At 35.2% G+C, this 26515-nt stretch overlaps 1 long non-coding RNA gene across 2 annotated transcripts in view; it reads left to right on the top strand.

Annotated features, from left to right (window-relative positions):
• Nucleotides 1–26515, top strand: part of LOC123618181 (uncharacterized) — a 538073-nt gene that overhangs the window by 271945 nt on the left and 239613 nt on the right. For both annotated transcript variants that reach the window (XR_012504508.1, XR_012504507.1), the window contains exon 4: nt 3261–3351. This is a non-coding gene — a long non-coding RNA (uncharacterized LOC123618181). The remainder of the gene's footprint in view (nt 1–3260; nt 3352–26515) is intronic.

The following is a 26515-nucleotide window of genomic DNA, read 5'->3' as shown; positions in this document are numbered from 1 at the left end:
CTTTTAGAATGGTGTTTTTGTTTCCTGGCATTGGAGTTAAATTGACATGAGACAGATTAACAGGAGAAAACCAAACACAAGTTTAATAACATGTAGACATGGGAGAGACCCAGAAAAACTGAGTCACTCACCAAAATGGCTGAAATCATCACCTTAAATATCATCTTCAGATAAAGACAAAAGAGGATTCTTGGGGTTTGTGGTTTGGGATTTCAAAGTTGGGGAAGACAATTCACAGGGAAATGGAAAAGCAAATGTTTGGTAAATAACATTTACTTGGCCATACGGATAAATTGGCTATTTGGTGGGAAGCTTTTCAAAAGAGGGATTCAAATGAGATTTTCCTTTCTTTCTTTGGGTCCGTCACTTCTAGAGCCTCAGAGATCTCCTATGAGCCTTCTGCAACAAGCCTAATAGACCTGTGGGGTGGCAAGCGGTCTTAGTAGTCAGTACTGGAAGTGACATATATCACGTCTGTTCACATTCTGTAAGCCTGTCATGTGACTCAACCATGTGACTCAAGCTTAACTCCAGGGGTTTGTGGAAAAAGAGAACTTGGATTATTTTTGAATGGCTTGGCAAGCTCTACCACATATTTTTTTTTCTTTCAGTCCAGCCCAGTACCTGACAGATACTTGCTGTTAATGAATGTTTGTTAACTTCTTAGTTTGTATTAAAAAGAACTTAAGCAAAGTAAACATACTTCTATAGCCACAGAATACATGTTTTTGCTTTGTGCAGAGTTAATCTTGATTCAAAATTAATTGTGTATACTCTGTTAAGCCACTGGATGCACTATATCCTTTAATCCTTATAATAATAACCCTTTATTTTGTCCATTTTTCTCACAAGGAAAACAAGGATCCTCAAGATTAAATTACTTGCCCCAAATCATATAAAGAAGGCAATCTGATTTCACTGAGCTTTGTTATTTGGTGGAGATTTTGATCATTTTCAGTTTTTAAATATTATTTTAGGTATGCAGTGTTGTCACAATAAATTTAGGAAAAAGAGCTTTGTGATTTAAGTAAGAAATATATATTTAGTCTTCACCCCTGTTTCTGACACGGAGTGCCTAAAACCCTTGGAATTTCCTGTGTGGTGAGAACAACTGAGATGTTTTTGTTATGTTAATGAGGTGACTTTTGGACCTAAGGATGGGGGCTGGTTGCCAGGGGAACCAACTAAATGATTAGAAAGTTGGAACTTTCAGCCCCTCCACCCCACCTCTGGGGAGGGGGAAGGAGGGCTAGAGGTTGAATTAATTGCCTATGGCCAATGGTTTAATCAGTGATCTGTCCACCAAAACACAAAAAGACTGGGTTTGGAGAGTTTTCAGGTCGGTGAGCCTGTAGAGATGGGGGAAGTGGCGCACTGGAGAGTGCACGGAACCTCTGTGCCCTGTCCCCATACCTTGCCCTGTGAAGGAAAAGCTGGGCTGGTCTAACAAGATAACTCACAAGTCTAGGAATGCAGGAGAGGCTGGGCTGGGCTAGCAGGATAACTCACAAATCTAAGTATTGGAATACTGATCTGAGTTCTGCTAGACTAACTTGTAAATCTAGGTTAATTAGTGTTGGTTTGCTGTTTATGTTTTTTGCTAGCCAGCTGGATTTTCAAAGATACATATCTGGCTTTGGAATGTTGGTTTGCTGCCTCCCCACGTCCACTTTTGTGATGATAATGCTGCTAAAGCTGTTCCACGCCTATTGGCCAAATACCCCAAGCTTGTACTTTACCCTATAAAACCTGATGCGCACGTCTTGGAGGTGCTCAGAGCTTCGGAGCAGAAGCCCCTCTGAGCCCGCCGGCGTAATACATCTGAGTACTCCAACCCTCCGAGTGGTGCTTGTTTCTTGACTGGCCTGTCGTTTCCGTAACAGCCCTATGCATCTCTTCCATCTGGATGTTCCTGAATTAAATTCTTTTATAATAAACTGGTGATCTAGTAATTAAAATGTTTCTCTGAGTTCTCTGAGCTGCTCTTGCAAATTAATCGAACCACATGAGGGGGTCTTAGATACCTCTGATTAATAGCCAGTGGGTTAGAAGTACGGGTAAAACCTGGCCTTGTGACTGGTGTTGGAAGTTAACAGTGCTGGTGGTGGGGAGGGCAGGGCAGAGTTGCAGTGTCCTATGGGACTGAACCCATAACCTGTGGAATCAATTTTACTGCTGGGTAGGTAGTGTCAGGAATGAGTTGAATTGTTGGGATCCCACTGGTGTCCCAAGAATTGCTTCTTGTTGTGGATAACCCTCTCTGACATTGCAATTAGTAGCAGAACCAAGTTAAGCTTTTATTCTCTTAGGTGGAAACCATGTTAAGACAGGAAAAGAGAAAGATTTGGAGCTGGTTGAATAACGGCCTTGTACTCTAAGGCAGGTATAGAAGCAAACTCGATGGCGTTGACTTTAAATATGCTTACTAATACTCTGCATTTTTTTTTGAAATAGGCTAGATGGTGTTTCATCACCCTAGCTGCTGGCTTAGCTGTTAATATAGGGTATTCTGTCAGTCGTGTTAAAAGTAGTGCACCAAAATGTTAAAATGGAAGATAGTGTTCTGAATTTTCTTCATTAAATAATCTCATGTCCATACCTAAGAGAGAACATTTTTCATATAGCCTCTCTCCACTACTGGGACACACTGAATACCCTTAATCAGATCCTGGGGGTTAGTATCATATAACATTGAGGTACAAGACTGGTCTACTAAGCACAATTTATGAGATTGTTATGTCTTCTTGGAGAATTGTCTCCTGTATCATAATGTGATGGTCTTCTTCATTCCATTAATTTTTTTTGCTCTGAAGTCTCCTTTATCTGAAGTTAATACACCTCTTCTAGCTTTCTTTTGATTAGTGTCAGCATGGTACATATTACTCCATTTTTTACTTTTAATCTGTCTGTGTCTTTACATTTACAGTAACTGTCCTGTGAACAATATTCTTGTATTCTTACCCACTCAGATAGTCTCCATCTTTTAATTGGTGTATTTAGACCATTCATATTTAAATTAATTATTGATATAGTTGGATTAATGTCAACTACATTTTAACTGTGTTTTTCACTTTCTGCCATGCTTTCTACTTATTTTGTTGAAAGACATGAGGTGTTGTGTAAAAGGAACTGAGGTAAATAGGTCTTTTATGTGAGGTTTTAGGTTTATCTGGCTATGTGTTAGGCTGTGTTTATTGTTTACCATAGTGTTGGTATCAGAGGCTAAAGTGTCCTGGTTTTGTCTCCCCTATTCTGTTTAGGTTTTCCTAGAGACTCGAATAGAGCCTGAGCCTTGGAATTCTTTTCAGCTGCAATGCCCTTCTATCATTCAGGAGCCCTGCTGATGTAGAGGTAAGTAAGGGGCAGAGGGGAAGTGTTCTGTAGTCCTAGGATTAGGTCTCAATGTTTTAGTGGGCCTGTGGCCCTGGACTGTGACCTTCACAAAAGCTTCTCAGCTTTTTCATACATTATAGGATGGCTAGAATAGACTGGATTTGGGTTTTTTCCTTCCCCTGCCATGGAAGGCTAGAAGGGCCTGAGGTTGGATATTTCTCTTCCCCAGCCTAAACTGGACTCTGTTAATGCCCACATTGGTTAGGCTCTGGTAAAAATAATTTTCCTTGAGGGCGGTCTTTTGTTAATGAGAACAGACCCTATAGGTGTATTTCAAAATGGGTACTTTTCCCTTCCCGCTGTTAGATGCACAAGGAGATTTTTCTCTCATTTCACTCTGAAAACCTAGTGGTAAAATTCAATACCTGGTGGTAAAAGCATAGAGACCTCCACTAAGGGTGGGCCCCCAGGAGTTTTTCTCTCTCAAATTAGTAGACACTCAGTCTACAACAATCATTCAGCTACCCCTTAAATGTTTCTACCAGTCTCCACCTGTGGCTTCTGCTCCTGGGAAGCTCAGATTCTCTGTATCCATCTCTCTCTCTCTCTAGGTTTTGGACCAGCAGATTACCCTGTGACCTCAATTCTCTAAAAGATCTCATATACTTTGTTGATTTTCAGTTTGTACAGCTTTTTGTGAGGAGGGGGGTTTATGACTTCTAAGCTATTTATATGTCAGTCTGGTAACCAGAACTCACCATAGTTTGTGGGAAGTAATGTTCAAGTCTATTTCCTTTAAAAGTTTCCTGCTGAATAGCAAGGAGTTCTAAATATTTTGAGAAAAAATTTGTCTTGGAAAAATATATATATATATAATTTCTTAATAATTAGCCAACTTTGTAAAGAGTAAACCCAAGAATAATTAAATGTATGATAGTTATTTGGGTCAAAATTATTTCAAAATCCTCATTTCAATTCACATAACCTAGATTCCCTCACTTTCTGTCTTTCAATCACCAGTGTGAACTACAGACTAGAGGTTCCATAATTATTCATTTATTATAGGTTAATTGCACTAATTTTTTAAAGCAGTTTGACTACATTATTATGGAGTAACCTAATCAGAGCAATCTGACCATTTTTCACATAAGACATCAGTTGAAGTCTGCTCAAGTTATTTTTAGAGAATTATCTGTCTTGTCGGTTGCAAAGGACTTCTGTGACATTTAAAAGTGCCCATACAATTATTTAGAGGTACTCAACTGCAATGTGGTAGATTTTCGAAACAAGTTATCTTACTTGTACAGCAAATTGTGAATAGGTGTGTCAGAGGTTGGGTTCCCTGGGAAGCCAATCTGAGACACAGTTTAGTTTGCAGGGTTTTTTTTTATGCGAGAGTGCCTTTGGGATCCAAAGCTGTGGAAGGGAGAAGGCAGGAGTGGGAGGAGGGAGAAGTCCAATTTTGAGACAGGGCCATCCAGAATCTCAGTCCATCCTGTGGGGAAAGTTCTAGAATTAGACTGGTCCTTTAGAATTATCCCTCTAGGGATCAAAAGGCTAGGCCTTATACCCTCATCTTAAGCGATCATTGGACCTGGGCTGCCTGAGAGAGGCGTGACCTTGAGTGAGGCAGCTGAAATAATACTTAAAGGAGCTGAGAGTAACTGGAGTGGCAGGTCCTCCTTTGAAAAGAAGCTATGTGTTGCATCTCTGCTCATGATGACCTGATAGTTGGATCAAAAGCACATTTCATTACATACTTCATTTAAATATGATTTGAGGTTAAACAACAGTCAGGGGATTGAGAGACCTTTATAACCTCAACAGATATTCATTGTTATGTGAGATTAGCCAACATAGAGGGCAGATATTCCTTTCACAGGCAATTTTTACAAAAGAATGCATTACAAGCAAAAAATAATAGGACAGAAATTTAAAACACAATATGAGCCCAGTAAAAGTTGCTCTTACAGTGCAGTGCTCTTTTTGTTTTGATAAAATTAAAGTTAAGATGTTTGATAGCATCTTGCTAAAATGTATTATGTGTGCTATTACTTTTATAGTCAAAGTGAGATGAACACAATTTGAATTTTTTTTAAATGATCTTTGGTCAACATCTTGACTACATATTATATTACATTCAGTATGTTATATATAAAATTGGTGTGTGTCCAAGAATTCCCCAAGAGGGTGGCCCGGACTGGGTTGCGAAAGTGACTGTAGGGACGGTATATGTTAAAAGGTTGATTTGGAAGAATTTCACACTGAGCTAAGGAGAAATAACAGTGTAGCTGAGAAAGACCCAGATGTTCATTGAGCTGAAGGTTGAGCCAAGGTTTTCCAGTTGTTTTAAGGCCAGGATCTTGAAGGGTTGGGAAGAAAATGATGGAGAACTGGATTGAGACTATTGGAAAGGCAGGTGGAGAACCTCTTTAAGAGTAATCATCTAGGCTGAAAAGATGTGATGATGCTCGGAGTTTGTACTATACCCAAGAGAATATACTATATGAATATTACACGATTAAAATTTCTTAAATCTGCTTTCTTTGTGTTTATACTTCATTCAACATGTATTTATTGTTTTCCCACTATTTTGTGAGCTGTTATGAAAATTTTGAATCTTAATTTTTTATTTTGTAACGAAACATATGTAGAAGTCAGTGAAAAAATCCAATATATTTATAAATTCCCATTTATTCACCATACTCTTAAACTTACTGGATCTAAAATCAACTGTACTTTTCTCCTCTCTTAGTTGCTTTCACATTTATGAAATAGTAATGAAATTATGCAGCTTGGACATTTTTGGTAACATGTATGTCTTTACCACTGACTTACGTAACAAGCAATTAAGAATAGACATTATGTAGAACTCTACAATATCTTTTCTTAATTTTTTTTTGTCAAGAGCATATATTTATGAAACTTTCAACACCAAACCTTAAAGGTTTTAGTGAGGGAGCAAAGTAATAATTCATTTCTATTTTGTACTTTATTAATTCTTAGTATTTTGTAGTGCCATTGAAACAATTTAAGTTCATCTGTGGAAATTTAATTTCACACTGGAAATATGACAAAAGATGTAATTTTAAAATATTTTGTAGCAGTAGAGATAAAGAAAAGATAGGTGTCTATATAGTCTTCTCATATCCTGGGTTGAAGGTGAAGATTAATTATAAGGATAAGATGTTAGACCACAGAAAGTGTGAATTCCATTGGGGGAATTTTTATGACGTTCTAAACCAGCACTGAAGTATTACTGTCTACTGATTTTTCTAAGTGAACTGATTTTTCTAAGTTATTCTCTATATAGAAATAACTACTTTTAGAATTTAGGGAAAGGAAGTAATAATTTTTTCTACAAATTTTGAACTCTGCTTCCCCAAACAAACAAAAAAAGAAGTATTTTGATTAGTTATAAACATCAAATTTTGGAAAAATAACCCTTTGAAAGTAGCATGCAGTAATTTAAAACACTTCCTTAAAGACTCAGAATTTGCATTTCAAAGGTATAACACGTTTTTCTTTCTTATTCTTGGTTTTATAAGGTAGCACAATAATATCTTAAAATAAGCTTAAAAGATTTTATTGATTTCATTTGGATAAATATTTCAAATTCTCACTAGAAAGACAATATGAGCTTTTTTATTGAAAGATTTATAAGAAATAAAATAGTATGCAAATATTACTTAGTGTATAAATACGTTAGATGTTTTTAGTTTAGTTCCCAAAACATTGTGGCAAAATGAATGCTACTGTCCCCCCAATCTTGATTTCAGTTGTATTATTATGAAGTGCAATCGTTTCCGTAAATTAAGCATATTATAATTGCTGTCAGAATCAAACCAGTTTCTTGAAAAAAACTGAAAGGTAACTTTAGTCAAAGATGTTGCATTAAATTAAATAAATAGCAACAGTGATTTCATTTAGATATAATCTCACTAAGGAGTGCTAGAAAACTCTACATTTGCTTTAAGGTTTGAATATCCTAATCTGTGGAACCTGAAGCTAACATACACTTTTCCTGTGCACGCGTGCTTTAAGCATTTTGGAAGCAAGGACCTCAAAAGATTGCTTTCCGTCCATAAACCTGCATGCTTCCAAAGCTTATTCATATCTTGAATTTTAGTTATTCCCAATGTGCTGGCATGGTGGCTGTATTTTAGCTATTGATCTTGAAGACAACGGAGGAGAAATTTTAATGCACTTTATGGAAGCATAGCCATTATTTTAAAATTATTAAAGTTCAGAATCACTACACCCATTCCCCTAAATAAACTGCCTGTGTCTTGTTCTTCTGCTTCTCTTTAAGCTTGATTACATCTCTGCTCAATTACAGAAATGAGCTTTTAATTGGACTTCCTTAATTAGAAGCTTGGCGTTTGCAGAGCACAACTGCTCACTTACTCCTTACGAATCAGTTAGGTCTGATCTATGTGAATGCAATATGAAAGAATGAGGAAGATTGGAGAGGTCTTTGCAGGTATAATGGGATCCCGAATGCAGGCTTCTAAATTACAAATGATATACAGTGTTTAGCCATATCCAATCCTGTCATTTTATTTGTGTCTTGGTGTCCGATAGTCCTTACAAGCTATCTGTAAATGTAAATGTTTTAAATTACCTTTATCAAAAAAAAAATGACAGTATGGTATATTAAAAATTGAAACATGCTCATTTATAAAAATTCAAATACTCAAAAATTCTAACCATTTTACAAAAATAGAATCATACTCTATGTGCACTTCTTAAATTACAAAGTATTTTTGTGGCAACAAAATAAAATGAACTGAAGTGAAATATGGAACAGCAGCCCTTCAGATAAATGTTTATTTGAAAAATTGAAATATGACTAAATTAAAAAATAGATTTGCAAAAACATTAAGAATTTGGAGCCATTTTGGTGTTAATACATGTTTATGCTTCCAATCTACATGATATATTTTAACACCTTTCTGGGAAATTTTGAGAAAATTGACACTCGGCCACTTATTCCAACTTTACCTTTACCATCCTCAGCTTTTATTCACTTATAATACTTTTACTGTTGTGAAGTTTTATAATGCTTATGTACATTTTTCTAACTCTAAACTTAAAATAGCATCAATCCTGTAAATTTAAATTGATTTATTTCTTATCCCCAAGTTTACACCATTCCTGATTTCTTTATTTTAAATTACACAACTAAGTAGTTGTATTTCATGATCAGGTAGTTTTTGGTTGTGAGTTTAATTTACAAGAAGGAAGCTGTATTTTCTGGTTATTATATGCCTTAGAATATTTGCAATTGTCTTTTCACTTGAAGAAAAACTTGGCTGGGTATGAAATTCTTGGAACTTAGTTTCTCCCTCACTATGGAGTAACTGCTACGTAATCTTCTTGAGTTGAATGCTGATTTGTAGAAGGCTGAAGTCAATATACAGTTGACCCTTGTACAACATGCGTTGGAACTACATGGATTCACTTATATGCAGATTTTTTTCAATAAATACAGTACTACCCAATCTGCACTTGGTTGAATCCGTGGAAGCAGAATCGAGTATATGGAGGGCCAATTGTGAAGTTACAGGCAGACTTTTCACTGGGAGGGAGGGGTAAACCAGGGGGGTGGTGCCCCTAACCCCTACATGGTTCAAGGGTCAACTCCACTTTTCATCACCTTGTGCATGACTTGCTTTTCCTCTGCCAATGTCCATTTATATAGTTTTAATACACTTAATGTTCAGTGGTTTGCTGCCATATGCCTTGGCACTCAGCATTTCATTTCAGTTTTTCTAGAGACAGTGTGTCCTTTTGGTATATCCATTAAAATCTTTATTTCAGTGAAAACTTCTGTTTTACTTTTAAATACTTTTTATGTTTATTTTTTATTCCATATTTATCATTTCTGTAGTTCTTGATTATTCTTCAGGTCTAATCTTTTCAGTTTTGGGTTGATAGTAATCTCATGTTCTTCATTAGGTTTTCATTCATGTCTGTTCCACTTGTGTTGATTCCAATGCATCTTTAATCTCTGAAATTGTTTTTTTCTTCCTTGGCTTCCTGGGGTCCTAGCAACTCACAATTTATTTTCTTCTCTCTACTGAAGTCTTTATTATGTTCTTTAAAGCCTGTATACAGAACATTGAACAATTTTGTGCTTTTTTTGTGAAAAATAATCTTGTCACTAATTTCTTTAAGATGATGAAAAATTACTTTTTGGAATGCTTTTTTTTTCATGGTGTAGTTTTTCTTTTGTTGTGCTTCCTTTGGAGGGTGTGTGTGTGTTTTTTTTTTACAATTCATGCTGGTTTCATCATCATTATTCAAATTTGAATGTGAATGACTACTTACTAAAAATCATATGTGTACATTGTTCTGGAAGTAATTATTTGTTATGGAGTTTGGTCTTTAGAGAATATTATGGGCCTTACACAAGTGTTGTAGGAAATATTACCATCAGAAGGACATTTGTGTCTGCAGAGGAATATTTACTATAATTTTCTGATAATAAAGTTATAATTCCATAAATCAATTAAAATATTTAAATATTCTGTACAAATAATATTAAAATAAATACACTAAGTATTGCTATATATTTAAATGTCTATTACAAACCTAGATGCTCTTTTATTATTTTTCTATAATTTTTTTTATTATAGCAGCTTTATTTGTCATAGGCAAAACTGGAAACAACACAAATGCCGATCAACAAATAAATGGAAAAACAAATTGGAGTATATTCACACTAGGGAATATCAGTCAGCAATAAAAAATGAACCATCAATGCAAAGAGCAACATGTATCAAACTTAGATGCTCTTAAATGTCTCTATACAATGGTAAGTCCAATGTGTCAAAGATTCTCGATTCCTTCCAATACCTTCATCATATACAAATTTTTACTATGATAATAAAAGTTATTACAACATATACACTTAAACAAATATTAAAGTATCAACACTGAAGACTGGTCCTATGTCTTTAATAACTCTGTATAGTGTAATTCTACCTGAGGTTATAGAAATACTAGGAGATCCTGAAGAGAAACAGTGCTATGTCAGATCAGACATGGTTGCTGATTCTGGCCAAGCCATAGGCTCTAATTTTATCTTTGAAAGGGATTCACACATCAGTAAAAATTTACTGGCTGGGTCCCTCGTAAAATTAAGATTCATTGCTAATTCAACTGGAATTTCCAAATCCATGCCTCAAATTGTGTATCTCTCTCAACTTACATGCCCATCAAGTTTTGACCTGGGAATAGTCTTCCTCAGTTTAAAGTTCATTCATAATATCTTACAGGAATTTTTTATTAGATACTAGGCTATCTAAATGTGTCTGCTCCAAGAAAAGCGTGCATTATGTCTATGTGATCAGCTTTTGCCTCTGGATTTTTAGCTAATCTATCATCTTGCTACTCATCACTGTACTTTGATTTGTCAGGTCAGTGTGTCTGAACACCAGTGCTGTTTATTCCTCCTGATTTTATTTTATTTTATTTTATTTTTATTTGTTTATTTTTAATGGAGGTACTGGGGATTGAACCTAGGACTTCATGCATGCTAAACATGTACTCTAGCACTGAGCTATACCCTCCTCTATTCCTGATTTTATACAGTGCCTAACTAACTTCTGAGAATTATTGTCGCTCTCCTACAGCTCCTTACGGCCGGTATTCCTTACTTAAAGGAGATGCAAATCTGTATAGCATCCCATAACTAAAGTGAAAAGAAAACAAAAAACTTAAGAAATTCTCAATAGGTTGCCGTTGTATTTAAGCATATTCTTCTATTAGAGTCATATTCTTTTATATTTATAATTAACTTTTGTACCTTTTAAATTAACTTTCCCATTTGCCAGTATCATTATGTACCCAAGGCTTTTCACAGATAAAACTAGTTCCAAATAATTGTAATTATTATTCTCTTTTTGATTTTTTAGTCTTTCACAACTTGGCCTGTGGGAGCTTTTATAGGGTACAGCTTTGATCTTTTAACCCTACTGTAGATCTGTTTGAAAGGCATCTTTCTTTTCTGGCAGCTAAGTCTTCCAATTCATTATTTATTTTTTTCCTGCCTCAAGACATTAAATCAGTTACTTACCCCAGTGCACAATACTTTTGAATTAAGAAAAACTTTTAGAACTGTAGCAATTAGAACTATATTCAGGTGCTGGTAACAAGGTTGAGGAATGACATTTATTTAAACAACTTAGGTTTTTTTTTTTTCCCTTACTCTCAGGAAGAGTTTCAGAAGTCAGCAGTCCAGTATTAATTATAATATTAAATGGTTTTGCCTTCTTGTCACTCTCAGGTCTCTGTTTTGGCATATGTGTATAATAACAATCATTCAATATTTTTTTTTAAGTCCACACATTTCTTTTCATTCCAAAGTATTTCTTAACAGTATCAGTGCATGTATGCTGGTAGAGTGGCTTCCCCCCACCACCACTACTGAGATATAATTGACATGTGACATTATGTAAATTTAAGGTGTACAATGTGATTGATACACATATATATCGTGAAATGATTGCCAGAGTAAGGTTAGTCAACATTTTTATCAATTCACAGAATTACAGTTTTTTTTCTGTGTGATGAAAACAGACAGGATCTATTCTCTTAGCAACTTTAAGTATATAATAATACACTATACTCACTATTCTGTATGGCTGTTCCCCAGAACTTACTCATCTTATAACTAGAAGTTTGTACACTTTGACCGACATCTTTCAGTTTCCTATGCTCACCCAGGACTTGGCAACCACTAATCTACTTTCTGTTCTATAAGTTTTATTAGATTTCACATATGAGTGTTGATCTTTCTCTGTCTGCCTTACTTCACTTAGCATAATGCCGTTGAGGTCCATCCATGTTGCCACCAATGGCAAGATTTCATTCTTTTTTACGGCTGAATTGTGTGTATAATATACGCCACATTTCCTTTATCCAGTCATAGACATTTAGGTTGTTTTCATGTGTTGGCTGTTGTAAATAATGGTGCACTGAACATGGAGGTGCAGTTACCTCTTTCAGATAGTGATTTCATTTCCTTCACATATATATATATACCCAGAAGTGAAATTGCTGGATCATATGGTGGCTCTATTTTTAATTTTTTGAGGAGCCCCCATACTATTTTCCATAGTGTCTACACCAGTTTACATTCTCACCAACAGTGCACAAGGGTTCCCTTTTCTCCACATTCTTGCCAATACCTGTTATTTTTTTTTTTTGTCTTTTTGATAATAGCCATTCTAACAGGTGTGAGTGATAGCTCATTGTGGTTTTGATTCACATTTCCATAATTAGTGATGTTGAGCATCTTTTCATGTGCCTGTTGGCCATCTGTATATCTTCTTTAGAAAAATGTCTATTCAGGTCCTCTGCCCATTTTTTAATTGGATTGTTAATTTTTCTGCCATTGAGTTGTAAGAGTTTGCTAATGAATTGTACATTTGGATATTAACTCCTAACCAGGTATATGATTTGCAGATACTTTCTCCCATTCAGTAGGTTGTCTTCCATTTTGTTGATAATTTCCTTTGCTGTGCAGAAGCGTTTTGGTTTGATTAGTCCCAGTTGCTTATTTTTGCTTTTGTTGCCTGCATTTGGGGTGTCATATCCAAAAAAATCATTGCCAAGACGCATGTCAAGGAGATTTTCCTCTATCTTTTCAAACTTCTTAGTCATTATTGGTCTGGTAAGATTTCTAATGATCTTGGTAGGTTTTATGGTTCTAAGAATTTTTTCCATTTCTTCTAGGTTATCCAGTTTATTGGTATATAATTGTTCATAGTAACCTCTTATGATCATTTGTGTTTCTGTGATATCAGTTGGATAAATGTCTGCTTTTTCATTCAGAATTTTGTTTTGTTTTGTCTGAGTCCTCTTTTTTTTCTTGGTTAGTCTAGCTAAAGTTCAGCCAGTTTTATCTTAAAAAAAAAACCTTAGTTTCTTTGATTTTTTTCTAGTCTCTATTTCATTTATTATTTCTTCTACTAACTTTGGGCTTAGTTCTTCTTTTTCTAATTCCTTGAGGTGTAAACTTAGGTTGTTTATTTGAATTTTTCTTTTTATTAATGTAAGAATTTATTGCTGTAGACTTCCCTCTTGGAACTGCTTGTGCTGTATCCCATACATTTTGGTATGTTGTATTTTAATTTTTGTTTGTCTCAAGATACTTTCTGATTTCCTTTTTGAATTCTTCCTTGACCCATTGGTCATTTAGGAGTGTGTCACTTAATTTCCACATATTTGTGAATTTTTCAGTTTCCCTCCTGTTACTGAAGATTTTCCAGTTTTTTAAAGGTTTGATAAAACATGTGAAAATTTATAATAATAATTGGCTTCTGAACACTGATTCAAAAACTGGCTGATGAGAAAAATATTTTTATAATCTCTGATCTTACTGCTCTTGACTAAAGATGACAAACTTTACCATGTGAGATAGAGAAATAATTTGTTTTTTAAATTTTATTTTTAAGTTGTTTAGGGGGAGGGTATAGCCCAGTGGTAGTGTGCCTGCCTAGCATGCACGAGGTCCTGGGTTCAATCCCCAGTACTGCCATTAAAAATAAATAAATAAACCTAATAACCCCCACAAAAAAAACCCTAAACAAACATAAATTGTTTAATATCTCTGAGTTGTATGCAGGTAATTTAGTTTAAGAAGAAAAAGAACATTTGCCAGGTAGATTTACTTTTGGACCTGCTTTAAGCGAGTTAGAATATGTTATTCATTTTAATAAATTGGTATGTGTTAGGCAGAATAATGTTCCCTAAAGATAACTAAATCCTAATCCCTGGGACCTATGAGTATGTGCCCTTAAATGGCAAAAGAGATTTTACAGATGTGATTTAGTTAAAGATCTTGAGATAGGGAGATTATACCATATTGTCTGGATGGGCCAATATAATCATAAGACTCCTTCTGAATGTAAAGTGAAGGTAGGAGGGTCAGTGTCGGAGAGAGATTTGAAGATGTTAAGTTGCTGGATTTGAAGATGGTGAGCCATGAGCCAAGGAATGCAGATAACCTCTAGCATCTGGAAAAGGCAAGGGAATGATCCTCTCCTAGAGTTCCTAGAAGGAAAGCAGCCTGGTTGACACCCAGGTATAAGACCGCTTTGTGGACTTCTGACCTCCGGAACTGTAAGATAATCCATGTTTTGTTTTAAGTCACTAAGTTCGTGGTGATTTGTTGCAACAGCAGTAGGAAGCTAATCTAGTATGTAAACAGAACTTCTGATCAGGTTTACTGTTGTTTTGTTTTTTTTAAATGGATTTAGAAAAGAACTCAACAATCATTTTTCCATTATTTACTTTTTAAATAAAGCTTTAACTTTATCCAGCTTGGTTTTACGTAATGCTAATATAGATAAGATTACATGTGACATACAACACAAGCCAATCACTTTGGCTGTTTTACTGCTGTAAACTGTCTCAGAAAAACTATTCAGGGGGAGCACACATCTACTAGTTTTCTAATGAAATAACTTAATCAGCCAAATGTTTATAATCTAACTAATAATAGCAAAGCTGCAAGTAATTTACTCATCTTAATGAAAGTAGTTATGTATTAACTAGTGCTATAATTTTGTCACATTTTCCACCTGAGACACCTTAAAATATGTTTAGTTTAAAGTAAGCTTAGTGTATTATTTATTTTATTTACTTATGTTTTCCTTTTTTAATTTTGAGGGGGTGGTAATTAGATATTTGTTTGTTTGTTTGTTTGTTTATTTAAATGGAGCTACTGGGGATTAAACCCAGTCCTTGCATATGCTAAATAAGCATGTGCTCCACCACTGAGCTACACCTTTACCCCATATTATTTATTTTAAATGAATATATAACATTCCTAAATAATTTATTAAAACACTATATCTAAGTTCACTTAAAAATTCTTTTCCTTTTTTTAAATTGAAGTATAGTTGATTTACAGTGTATACTTTTCTGGTATGCAGCACAGTGATTCAGTTATACATATATATTTTTATATATACACACATATTCTTTTTCATTGTAAGCTACGACAGGCCACTGAATGTGCTATACAGTAGGGTAGGACCTTGTTGTTTATTCTGTACATAGAAGTTTGTATCTGCAAATCCTAATCTAAGTTCACTTTAACACTCTATACTAGGTTACATATATAAGAAAACTAGAGTTGTGCAACAGAGAAGAAAGTAGATTTGCTACGTATTTTGAACTTGCTAGAATTCTAGCTTTCAAATGTTTTTGAGACTGCTTTTTTCTCCCATATCTATGTCCAAAAGGCCAAGCTCTGTTTTACTTCTCTCCTGTGCAATTTCTCTGTGGTTGCCTCCAATAACTTAGATTTATGCTTAGAACTGGTATTCAGCGAGTATTCACATATATGACCACTCACGTATCCGTAATGTCTAGTTGTTGCCTGTGCCGCACTGGCTGTTAAATATTTTGAATATCACCATTCTTAAACTTGTACGTATAAATACACACAAAAAAGATTTATCTCTCTTTGATACATTCAGTCTTGTATTCTGGAAATAAGAAGAGTCCAAAATGTTGGAATTAATACTTGATTGATCAAGGTGAAATAGTGTGAATTATTATCATATTTGGATAGCACCTTGACTCAGGCCAAGGCAAAGAATGCCCATTTGGTTCTCAAATCTACGGTATGAGAATCATCCCATTGCAGTGGTGAAATGAAGCCTACAACAATTCCATTATTTGCTACAATTGTCAAAAAGCAGCTGGGACCTGAAGATTGTATCAACCTCAGCTTTGCCACCATATGATGTGGCATTGGCAATAATTGCTGTTCTTATCAGGTTAAACTAGTTCATGGAAAACCGTACAGAAATAGAGCTATATAATGTTTTCGGGGGAAGATGTGGGGGGAATGGGGGTCACACTATCGTATAACCTGGCCATAAGAAGCAGTGAGAGTGGTGTGCATTTTCATGTGTATAGCAAGTATACAACACCCATCAATTCGCCCAAAACTTACTTACAAAACTATGCTGATGTTTACAGTTGTCAGCAGGTCTGTAAGTAGCACATCACATAGACATAAAAATGAAACTTTAGTGACTTCACTATAGTGATAATGTTCTTCATTTACACTTTGATAAAGGGAAATGGACATGAGTCATTGAACCGAAATTGTCTATTCAATATAGCAAACTGACATGGTTTCTTGGAGTTGAGTCAGATGTAACATGTCAAAATATCCCCATTAAAGTAGAAAATAAATTTTGCATTTTGCTTCTTTTACCAAATTCAGCACAAGGCTGGTGGGACATTCTGAGTTGTGGCATTAGCATAATCTTACCTGAGACTGTTGATTGGCTTACACCTGAAGACTTTAAGGTATTGCTATCCTCACTGGGATCTGCCCTGGGCACAGGTCTTCCAGCAACTGTAAGGAACCCTCCCTTTAGTCCTATAAGCCCTAATAGAACTATAGATCCTTCCACTAATTCCAGATGCACTTTGTCACCCTTGATTGCTTCTCATGGAGAACATTCTCAACATTGTCAACACTGGATTGCCCCAATCCGCTTAACATCATGAATGTCTGAGTTAAAATGATTATTTTTTGGTATGTCATTGTGTATTGGTGTCTGGCAGAGATCGTCAACTAAAGTTAGAGTAAATAAAGAGGGTAGCCTGAAAGGTGGACTACCACAACAGTGGCCAAAAAGGGATAAACTGATTATGAAAAGCAATAATTAAAACCCAGTGGAACCAAATGCTTCTTTATAAATAAATTTTGTTTCCTTGATAATGACAAAGGAAAATCACGTAAAATATGCAAAAGATTTTGATGAACTGATTATAAAAAGCAATAATTACAACCCAGTAGAAAAAAACTGATTATTTGAAAAAGAGTTTCATGTCTCTAATGATGCTGAATGAATTTGAAAGAAAGCATACCAAAGATAGTTTTGAATTGAATTTCCAGTTATTTTACCAAGAAACCTTTTTTTTTTTATAAGAATCTTATTTTTAAATGTTGACCCAAATGCAGGTTACTCATCCAAAATTTTGTTTCCCTACGATTGTATAGGACTATCTAAAGTGTTGGTTAGAGATTCAGCATTTTTGCAGCGCTTGTTTGTGAATAGTATCTGATTCCTTTGAAATGAGAGATCCTACTGGGCTTATTTCAAGTGCTAAGTAAGGAGTGCACTTGATACATGCTCCTCTCTGATTCACACACAAACATGCATGTCACTGATGTACATACAGAAAAACATACACAAACACATCGTAGGGCTTGGTATTTGTCCTTGTAAATTCCCAAGCTGCAACATAGAACACACTTTGTGAATCAAAGTAGTGATGTTTCTTTTTATTTTTTGCAAGAGATATTAGTGATAAGTAACAGTTAATGATAAATTACTGGATTTTATTAGTCCCCTATACTGTATTCTGTCTGGTCTTAATTCCCTTTTATCTTGTGGAATATATCACGGATGACATAAAAAATAGACCCAAAGGGGAACTGACATTAAATTATCAGTATGAAAACTTTGACACATCAACATTTTCTCTGAGTGTAATAGATGTGCTCACAGACTGTTTTGTTCAGCCCCACCACCGAAGTTCACATCCAGTTGTTTTGCTACTGTTGATTCCTCAGGAGACCCCCAGAAAACTTGTTAATTAAGGAAACAAACTTAATTGGATTTACTTCAGTGAAGGAGGACACTATCTTGACAGAGTCTTAATATTATATCAGGACAGGGTGTCAGGAGAGAATATTTATAAGCTCCTGGGGCCTGGAATCAAGTGATTTAAGGTGAGTTTTCCAAGGCAGGAAACTGATGAAGATCAGCAAAGTGTGGCTATAATAAGTTACAATTGATAAACACCGCTAGGCAAGTATCTAGACATGAGTCTTGATGAGTCAACTCTTGTTTGATAAGTGAACTGTTTGCTAATGTGAAGTCTGTTATCTTCAAAGGAGATCTGTTTGCCTCCATGAATAAACTGTCTTCCTGGCCAAATTGGCTTGTAATAATTTCTTGAAGCAAAATGTGCAGCTATGTATTGGTTTAAAAGTTTCCTAGGGCAAGAAGTTTCAGACAACAAATATTCAGGTCATGTTGACAAAGATGGTGTCAGTTTTGTCTTAATTATTAAACTATGTTGATGTAGATGGTCCCGATTCTCACTAAAAATTCATCATAGCAAGTATCTGGAGTCTCCCATTGTGCAATACAGGCGTCTCAGGACATTAAACTAAGCAAAGCTTCCCAGCACTGCCAAGAATCTCCTTCTAGGCCATTCAATAGGTAAGCTACTGAATGAAAACAGAGCAAATTTGTCTTTGGAGGGAGGCAAAGATCAACAAGCTTGAGAATGTGGCATGAGTTTTTATTCAAGGAAAGAATTGATGATCTGAAGGTGAAGAATCAGTTTCTATATAGACATCATGTATTAAACTCTGCTCCATGAGATATTCCATTCTATTTCTACTCATTCATATCTTCCCAGAGAATAAGCCCCGTTGCATTTTTTGCAGCTTCCCCAGAATCAACAACTAAGCTTCTGCACTTACTTCTAGTAACCCCCAACGCCAGCTCCTTTTCTCTGAAATCATCCTTTGGGTTCCCTCTCACATACACTCTCTCTATTCCTTCACCGCCATCTCCTCTTACTTTTATTCCCCCATTTCCCTTACATAATGAATTAGGATGGCGTTTGATCCCAAAGACCAAATCATGAGCAGCTAAGAAATTATTTTCTCTTCTTTTTGGTAATAAGGTTTTATTTAATCTTCCAATCCTTCCTAAGGGTGAGGGAAAATAATTATATTTATGCTTCTTTTGTGTAAAAGAAAAAAGAAAACTGAAACTTAAGTTTTCTTTTGTAATACAGACTGAATATTCACATCTACAGATGCAAATTTTGTTGTTATTCTGAGAACCAGGGCTTGTAAAAGTTAATATTCTGAATAGCCGAGTGCTATAAGAGGAGTGTTTGTTGGAAACAGTGCCTTTACTTCATCACCGTCTATATTTTAAAATTAGTTAATAAAACAGAAAGATGCAGGCAAAAATGGTAGAATTGGTGGGTATGAAATGGTCACTGGGGAGTGTGTCTGAGCAGGAAGGAAAATGTTATTTATTTATTTAAAAAAATTTAATGGAGGTACTAAGGATTGAACCCAGGATCTCGTGCATTCTAAACATGTGCTCTACCCCTGAGCTATACCCAACCCCACCAAATGTTACAACTTTCAGCAGATACTTGTTATACACTCTGTCTGGAAGGGGGAATTTCCCCCTCTACCCTTCTTGAGTTCTTGGACTGGACTAATAATAAAATTGACACAAGACAAACAGGTGAAAAAGAAATTTAATTTGTGTGCACAGAGATCTTACAGAAATTGAACTCCTAAAAAGTGGTCAAAGCAGGCCACTTTTATACTTTTTAGACAATGAAACAGTAACTTTGGGAGGAATTGACAGGACAAAGAAACTTAGGTTTGGGTGCTTAATTAGTGAGGAACTTAAGCAAAGTTTGGTGTTGGGTAGTCAATTAGTAAGGCAGTAACAGGGTTTGTGTATACCTGCTTCTCGGCCCTTAATTTCCTATCACTGGGATAAGGGTATCTTTCTGCCTTCCAGCGCAGGGAGGGCACCTTTCACGTGGGAGGTTTATTTCCTGCTTTCAGGGAGATGGAAAAGGAGGGTCAAAGTGTCCCTCTTGCATCAGCCGTTAATATCAAGTAACTTTAAATAAAAAATAATCAGTATGCCATTGAGACATATTTTGGGGCGGCCTGCCCTAGGCCCAAGAATTCTAATCAGTACAAATTCTGTGATATAATCAGTGGGTACTGATGAAGCAAAGACAATCAACGTCTATGAGGCTTCCTAGGAAATTGATGACTACTGGGAAAAGTGAATCCCATTTTGTCATCAGTTTATCAGGAAGTGACCTCTGTGAAGGTCATATGTACTGCCTTCCACTCATTTTGTACCCACTTGTAAGGTATGCTCTGAAAGACTCCATTGAGCTTCTCCTAAGGACAGTTTTTAAAAGAGAATTATGGGCAAAATAACTACAACGCCAACATTACAATTGCTTCTAATAAACTACGACTGGATTCTATTAGGCTGATATATTACTTCTTCATGAATCTTAAATTAGTTTTATTTTAAAGATAATAAACTTCAATTAAAAAATCATGATTCCCCATGTATCATAAATTTATGTGACACTTGGGGAAATTTCCTGTTGAAAGAATGAGTATTTATTGAACATTAGTATGAATAGCACTGAAGTTAATCCCTTTTATTGACATTTTATGCAGAAGTGGAACATAAGAAATGTTGATAGTCATCCTTAACAGTCGATAGTAGACCATAGCTATTCGTTTGAATTAAAGAAATAATAAGGGGTTGGGGGATGTATAGCTCCATTGTAGAGTCCATGCTTGGCATGTGCAAGGTCATGGGTTCAATCCCCAGTGCCTCCATTAAGAAGAACAAAAAAATAATAGGTCTGGAAATATTATTTGTGATCCTGAAAAAAGTTCGCAGTGGAAGACCTTTATTTAACCATGGCAACTGTGCCTTCTCAATGATTCTCACTCCTGATTGTGAGATGATAAAAGTATACACACACACTTCCCCACCTACCCCTAGCTTCTGGTTCCTAATAAGTTCTACAACTATTTCAAGTATTTGTTTTCTGTTGTTGCAAAACAGATGACCATAGAGACAGTGGCTTAAAGAACACACATTTATTATCTCACAGTTTCTGTGGGTCTGGAGTCTGGGCACGGCTTGGCGGGGTCCTCTGCTTAGGCTGCAGTCAAGATATTGGCCAGCTAGAGTCTTATTGGATACTTGACTGAAAAAGAATCTGCTTTCAAGCTTCTTCAGGCTGTTGACAGAATTAATTTGTTTATGGCTGTATGACTGAGGTCCCTGGCTGCCTACTGACTGTTGGCTGGGGGACAGGCACCGTTCCCTCCCATATGGCCCCTTTCATAGGCAGTTAATAACATGGCTCTTTGCTTCTTCAGAGCCATCTGGAGAATCTCTGTCTCTGTCAATCTGTCTGTCTGGTCTCTCATCTGCTATGACAGATTTATATGTAATAAGACATCATGGGAGTGACATCCTATCACCTTTGTCGTATTGTACTGGTTAGAATCAAGTCACAGATTCTGCCTGTACTGGAGAGGATTATTACCACCTTAGAAGGTGTCTTCCATACATCTAATCCCCAAAATCAACTCTCAGGACACTCTAGAGATTAGAAGGAAGCATTGCTTTGAGCCAAAACAACAAAAACTGTTGAGAATCCCCTGGGGAGTCACAGGCTCCCTTGAATGGCTTGTGTGTTTACCAGGTGTGCTGCAGCTTGGGGCAGAGAGCAGCCTGAGACAGCAATGAAAGAAAATCACGGAAGGAATATGTTAACTTCTGTTTTTACCGCTCTCTTTTACCTTGTAATAACAGCCACTGGCCCTTTAGCTACGAATTCTGCAGCAACAGAATGGCCTACTGGTGTAGAAAATAACAGTATAGGATAAAAGTCCTGTGAGGATGAGTTCAAAATAACAGATGTGGGCTAAACAGCCACTTAAGGGAGTTCATTTCTCTGTGCCTTCACACTCCAAGCCTAAAGGCCAGTGCATGATAATCTGGGGAGACCATCTCTACCCGGTGTTTTTTAAAATTTATTTACTTATTTTTTTATTGAAGTATAGTCAGTTTACAGTGTGTCAGTTATTTCTGGTGCACAGCATAATGCTTCAGTCATACATATAGATACATACATTTGTTTTCATATTCTTTTTCATTATTCTCCACCCAATGTTGCTTTTTCTGAAGAACTTAAAATGCAATCCTGGCCAGAGGGGTTATTTCATTGAGTGGCAGCAACTGGGAGTGACATACAGTGCTCCTGGGGTTACAGATATTCTGCCTCTCTTTAGATTCACCCTGAGGAACTGTCCAAGACCTTGACTTTGACTTTACTTCCAATACTAAGCAGAATGGCTGGCACTACCAGGAAACATGAACTCTCAGACCAAGTATATTAGGCACCCACAGTACAGTCACCTCAAGAAAAAGGCAACAATCCAAACAACAGGTATATGAAACAGAACAGAAGCACCAAAAGTTTAAGTCTATTGAATAATTAAGAGATGATATAAGCCATAAAAATCTTTAACAATGAAACTTCAGTAAGAACCAAGTGGAAACATTTGATGGAAATTTACAATATTGAAAATAATAAGAAATAAGAATACAATAGTTGAATAAATTGTAGGGCAGATATTTTCAAAGAATTACTTGATGAGTTGAAAGGTGAGCTTGATGAAATCTGGATGGCAACCTGAAAGGGAAAATGAGTCAAAACATAGAACTAAAGCTGAGAGTGAAGTAGACTAGCATTGTGAGTTACAGAAAGAAAGTAAAAGAAAGAGAAGAGGTAATGTTTGAAGAAATAATGTTTTAAAATTTCCCAGAATTTAAGAAATACAGAGAACAGAACTTTAGATTTACAGTATTTCTTGAGAACTAAGGGGGAAAAAATCCACACCTAGACACATTATAGTAATATTTAGTAACACCCCTAAGACACAAATTTTAAATGATCCTAGAGTTAAAAAAAAATATCTGCAGAAGAATAAGGATCAACCATTATATCAGAGTTATCAATAGCAAAATTGAACACAAAAATGAATGTTATAAAAAAATGTTTAGATCAAGAATGCAGTATTGAGCCTCATAGTCATTCAGATGTGAGGGCATAATAAAAAAATTTTAAATGATGTCAGAATGTTTGCCAAAAAAGAAAGATAATATAGAAATACTTAGAAAAATTATAAGAGAAACGAGTCCAGTAATACTCTTCAATATGTAAGAGATATAAGGATAGTATAATCCTTTAGCAGACTTTTTGTGGTCTTAAAAATAAATAAAAGTTACAGAGAGATAAAAATTATGTATATAATACCAACCTAGAAATAAAAATCCAGACAAACAATATAATGGAAGATTTCAGGGGCAAATATAAAAGGGACAAATTTAAATACCTGCCTCTTAAATATCTCATTGTTAAGGGATAAAGATTTATGGGTTTAAAACTTCAAAATGGAAGGATTTTCATTTTGATTCATGTTTGGGTATAGAAAGTCACAAGAGAGTATTGCCCTCACCCTGAGAACCAGAAACTGAAGACACAAAGAAACTTACATGAACTAAGCTCCAAAGAGTGAAAAGCCATTCTTAGCTGAAAAGAGACCTATGGCTGTTCTTATGCCTGGTGGAAAGGAGGAGGAGGAATCTACCACAGTTGTGGGTGCCTGTGAGGCGAAACCAGCTGAATTTTAATGTTGGGTAATAAGACAAATTCGAATACGGAGGTTCCTCAGCCAGAGAGCAACTGTACACCCATCTGTCAACACTGAGGTTGTTCCTGAATGCTCAGTTGTAGTGCACTGTATACTAATGTGATTTAGAAAATAGATTTAATTGATCAGTTTCTAGAAAAACATTATACACACACAGATCACATTGATTGATCTCTACCATACAGCTTTAGAAAGTGAATATGATCAATATTTTTAAAATCCCACTGAACAATATCAGAGACTATGATCAATATATGTGAAATTCCTATTCTCGGGAGGAAAATGCTATCCAAGATTGTCCATGGGTTATTTGTTTTATTTCAGTTTTATAAGGTGTCATTATATTAGCAAGTTTTTAACCTTGATATGGTTGGAGTCACATTATTCTTTTGATGTAACTTTCTTTCAAATTCAGTAATATATTCACTATTTTTTGATTTGTTATTGTTTCTCATTAATTTTCACATAGTGTTCAGTCCAGTGAATGTACCACAGCATAGTTATTCATTCTTCTGGTGACAGTCATCTGGACTGTTGTAGGTTGCCTGCTACTACAAATTATGCTACTATGAAAATGTTTACTTTTTCCTTTGTGCAAATATGCGAACATTTATCTAGGTTATAGATGCATAAAATTGGAATAGCAGATATTTAAACAGTTTTAAAGATATGTATACTTCTTTAAGAGAGTTTCTGATGAAGTATTTTTTGGCAATGCAAGATACAGCCAAACTTTTATTAAGGTTTTACAGTCTTGTAAAATTATATCTTAGAGTAGTTTTTTAAAATTTTTTACCTGATTATTAACAGAATTGAATGTATTTTCTTATACTTACTGGTTATGTTTTCACTTCTAGGGAATGTCTGCTAAAAACTCCTGTTACATTTTTCTAGAAGATACATTGTCTTATTGTTTGACAGGAGTTCATCATATGTTCTAAATGAAGATTTCATTTCGTTATGTATGATAAGATTATCTTTCCCCATTTTTTTGGCCTTGTTTTTAAATTTTGCAGACTTATTTTTTTAATTATTGTGCTAAAAAGCACATAACAGTAAATTTACCATCTAATTTATTCTAAAGCGTACATTTTAGTAGTGTTAAGTGTATTCACAATGTTACGCAACAGATTACTAGAACTTCATCTTGCAAAACGGAAACTTTATGCCCATTAAACATTAATTCCCCATCCCCTCAGCTCTTGGCAATCACCTTTCTACTTTCTCTTTCTGTAATTTTGGTACTTTAAGATACTCCATGTGAGTGGAATCATACAGCATTTGTCCTTTTGTGAATGGCTTATTTATCTCAGTATAATGTCCTCAGAGTTCATCCATATTTTAGAATGTGACAGGATTTCCTTTTTTAAGGCTGCATGATATTCTATTATATGTATATATCAGATATACATTGATATGATACATACATATCATATTATCCATTCTTCCTTTAATGGGCATTTGTGTTGCTTTCATCTCTTGACTATTGTAAATAATGCTGCAGTGAACATGGATGTGCAAATAATTGAGATGCTGCTTTGAATTATTTTAAATATATATCAAGAAGTAGGATTCCTGGATCATATGGTAGTTCTTTTTTTAATATTTTGAGGAACCTCCATCATGTTTTCCATAATGGCTGCACCATTTTGCATTCCCACCAGCAGTGTACAAAGATCCCAATTTCTCAGCATCCTGGTCAACATTTATTATTTCCTCTTTTGGTAATTGTCATTCTAATTGTGTGAGGAGATATCTCATGGTGATTCTGATTTGCATGTCTCTTGTGATTAAAGATGTTGACCCTCTTTTTATATGCCTGTTGGCCATTTGTATATATCTTTGGAGAATTGTTTTTTCAATTATTTACCTATTTTTTAATCATGTTGTTTTGTTGTTGTCATTATTGTTGAGTTGTAGGAGTTCCTTATATATACTGGATAGTAACCACTTATCAAATTTATGATTTGGAAGTATTTCCTCCTATTCTGTAGGTTGCCTTGTAACTCTTTTGATTGTTTCTTTTGATTCACAGACATTTTTAAGTTTGATTTAGTCCCGTTTATCTAGTTTTGCTTCTGTAGCCTATGCTTTTGGTGTCATATCCAAGAAATTATTACCAAATCCAATGTCCTAAAATTTTCCCCTATATTTTCTTCTAGGAACTTTGTAGTTTCAAATGTTACATTAAGGTCTTTAATCCAGTTTTAGTTAATTTTTGCATATGGTATAAATTAAAGGTCCAGCTTCCTTATTTTTTTTTTTGCATGTGGAAATCCAATTTTCCCAACACCATTTATTGAAGAGACTCTCTTTTGCCCATTGTGTTGTCTTAGCAACCTGGTAGAAGGTCTTTTGATCGTATATGCAAGGATTTATTTCTGATCTCTCCATTGTGTTCCATTGGACTATATGTCAGTCTGTATGACGTTAATTTGAATATTGTAGCTTTGTAATATGTTTTGAAATTAGGAAGTGTGTGGCCTCCAACCTTGTTTTTCTTTCTCTAGTTTGTTTTAACTAGTCAGACATGCCTGAGATTCCATATGTTAGTTTAGTTTTTGTTTTTTTTTTTTTTTTTTTTTTTTTTTACTATTTGCAAAAAAATACTATTTGCACTTTGATACAGGTTGCATTGAATCTAGATTGCTTTGGGTAAATGAATAATACAGATTTTAACAATATTAAATCTTGTAACTGATGAATACAGGATATCTAGTCATTTATTTGTATGTTCTTTGATTTCTTTTAGCAAAGTTTTATAGTTTTGAGTGTACAAATCTTTTGCCTCCTTGGTTAAGTTTATTCTTTTTTATGCTATTG

Source organism: Camelus bactrianus, chromosome X (genome assembly GCF_048773025.1).
Source record: "Camelus bactrianus isolate YW-2024 breed Bactrian camel chromosome X, ASM4877302v1, whole genome shotgun sequence".
NCBI classification, from domain to species: Eukaryota; Metazoa; Chordata; class Mammalia; order Artiodactyla; family Camelidae; genus Camelus; species Camelus bactrianus.
This window is presented reverse-complemented; position numbering and strand designations above follow the sequence as displayed.